Source organism: Solanum tuberosum, unplaced genomic scaffold, assembly GCF_000226075.1.
Source record: "Solanum tuberosum cultivar DM 1-3 516 R44 unplaced genomic scaffold, SolTub_3.0 scf00643, whole genome shotgun sequence".
NCBI lineage: Eukaryota > Viridiplantae > Streptophyta > Magnoliopsida > Solanales > Solanaceae > Solanum > Solanum tuberosum.
The window spans coordinates 183,073-186,444 of NW_006239582.1; positions in this window are offsets into that span (position 1 = coordinate 183,073).

Below are 3,372 nucleotides of genomic sequence, written 5' to 3' on the forward strand. Positions count from 1 at the left end.
TTGGAAAGATCGTTCCAAGGGCTTTCCAAACATAACTGGAACTACTCCTGGATCATCCTGATCTAGGAGTTATGACTGCTCAAAGTTGGCCAAAAACTCACTAATTTCCACACTTGGCCGAATTTCCAGATTTTGAACTTTTTTTTCCAAAAGTGACTACTTCCAATTTATGCTTAAACTTTAAAAATTCATACGTTAGGCTCTAGTTTCACCTATCTATTTTTAGGGTCGCTACAGAAAACTTGTCCCTACACACCACAACAAAATTGTGTGATGGAAAGAAAACATAAATATTTACTAGAAACTGCCAGATCACTTCTTTTCCAATTCAAGCTACCACTGAAATACTGGGGAGAGTGTTCTATGTGCCACACATATCATTAATAGACTCCCTACTTCTCACATCAAGGGAAAATGTCCTTATGAATTGTTGTACAATTCCAAACCATCCTACTCCCATATGAAATCATTTGGATGTCTGTGTTACCTTACCATCCCATAGTGCCAAAGAGATAAACTTTAGGCTAGGACCACACCTCATATCTTCATATGGTACCCATTTGGATCAAAGGGATATAAGGTCCTTAGTCTGACCACAAGAAAAATACACATTTCTAGAGATGTAGTTTTAAAAAAAAGTATATTTCATTTTGTTGTTGTCTTTGATGTGTCTTCTTTTCCTTATGTTTTAAATTCTTTGCCTTTTGTTGATTCTATTAATACTGAAGTTGGTTCACAAATTGAACCACATGTTGAAAATAATGTACTTGATAAATGAAACAGATCAAGTGACACTTCATTACTTCAATCAGTTGACTTACCATTTGCACCACTTTCAACCTCTCCTCAACAACCTTCTATTGTCACTCATAATAGTGAGTCAACTACAGTTCCTGCTAGGCCTCATAGATCAGATAGATTACCTGCCTACTTCCATGAGTATATTTTGCCCAAAACCATAACTAATCCAGCCAATGACAAGGCTAATGAGAATATTTCCCTAAATGCTGCTTTTTCAAAACATCACTATAAACCACCTGAGATTCTTGAAGATGAGAGTCAAGCTCTTGTGAGAAACATTAGAAATGATGATGAGCCTTCTTTATATGGAGAAGTTCCTATGAATCCTGCCTGGAAGTTAGCTAGGAATTTGAGGCACTTCGTGCAAATCATACTTGGGACCTGGTGAATTTGCCAAATGGTAAAAGGGCAATAGGTTGTAAGTGGGTGTATAAGGTGAAACACAAGGCTGATGGGACCATTGAAAGGTTCAAAGCAAGACTTGTGGTGAAGGAATACACTCAACAAGCTAGGATTGATTACACAGAGACTTTCTCACCAGTGATTAAGATGACTACTGTGAGAGATTTGTTGGCTACAACCGTAAAGAAGGGCTAGAAAATTTATCAACTTGATGTGAATAATGCTTTCCTTCATGGAGAGTTGCATGAGGAAGTATATATGGAAATTTCCCCAGGCTTGGCAGTGGATAAGTCAGGATTGGTCTGCAAATTGAACAAATCATTATATGGGTTGAAGCAAGCTAGTTGACAATGGTATGCTAAGCTAGTTGAGGTCCTATATTCTAGAGGTTACTGAATGATTATTCACTTTTCCATAAGAATAATGCATATTTCACTGTTTTTGTTTTGGTTATGTAGATGATGTTCTTTTGACTGGTATAGATATAGTTGAAATAAAAGAACTTAAGACCTTCTTGCATGACAAGTTCAAAATTAAAGATTTAGGAAGAATCTTGGGAAAGAGGTACTTTACAAAGATGATGGTCTCATTATTTCCTAAAGGAAGTTTGTCCTTGATCTACTAAAGAACTATAACATTTTCAGTATGAGCAATTGTACTTCTCCACTAGATCCTATAATAAAACTTCATGCTAAGGAAGGTCCTCCACTTTCAGATACTGCATTTTATAGAAAACTTGTTCGAAAGTTGAATTTCCTGACTAACACTTGGATATATCCTATAGTGTACAACACCTCAGTCAATTCATGCAAGACCCCAGGGAACCTCACTTGAAAGCATCATTTCACCTCTTGAGGTATCTCAAGACAGATCCTACCTTAGGGATCTTCATGTCACATGATCAATCTTATAATGTTAGAGCTTATTGTGATTCTGATTGGGCTGCTTGTCCTGATTCCAGGAGGTCAGTAAGTGGTTACATTGTGTTGCTAGGTAACAGTCCTCTAAGTTAGAAATCAAAGAAGCAAGAAATCATAGCATTATCTTCAGCTGAGGCAGAGTACATGGCTTTGATAAAGATTGCAGGTGAGTTGGTTTGGCTCAACAGATTACTAGAGGAACTCACAATACCATCACCAACTCCTTTTGATGTCTATTGTGATAGTCAATCAGCCCACCACATTGCTAGGAATCTTGTATTTCACGAGAGAACAAAGCATATTGAAGTTGACTGCCATTTTGTGAGAAATCTTCTACAAGCAGACCTTATTTCATTGCACCATATAGGTTCTGACAATCAACTGGCAGACATCTTGACAAAGACACTGATTGGGATTAAACATTCTGCAACACTACACAAGTTGTCAGTGTTCTCCACACCTCCTGTTGACACCCAATTTTGGACATCCACAACATAGATTAATCATCGAACTTCTTCAATTTTAAACGTTTTAAAATAATTAGTTTTATAATTTTTAAAAAAAATTCAAAAATAGTTTGCAAGTTACTTTAAATAGTTTGTCACTTTTCTTTATAATTTTTAGATAATATATATGTTTTACATAATTACATATATAATTAGTATATTTTATGAACATTCGAAAATCGTCTCAAAAAATATTTTGTTTTAATTAAACATTTTAGTTAATTATTTTTGTTATATAATAGTTTATATTTAAATTATTTAGTTTATAATTAAATTGATTATTTTATTTCATTAAAATTAAGAAGCTCAATAATTAATCGATATTATTCGTCTTATTTAACTTTGGGCCAAATTTGCAATTCCAATCTAACACATTTTCTTACCTCACCTTAAACCCACTTGAGACCAAACTTGGGCCTTACTTCCAATATCAGCAGCCCATCATTTCTTTACCTTAGCAGCAGCCCACATTCCCACATTCCAATTCCCAGCCCAAATTCAATTCTAAAAATAATACTAAAAAAAAAACTCAGCCCAACACATACAACAAACAACAACAACACAATACCAAAACCAACCCCTACACTGTTCCTCTTCTCCAGCAACGCGTGCAAAACGACCAGAAACGTACAGCAGCAGCCCAGATGCGTCGACACACGCAACAGCGGGACAGAGCACGCGTTCTACCCCTTTCCTCTTCCGGAATGGGGAGATTTTTGCAAGAAAAAGTGTTTAGCCGGAAT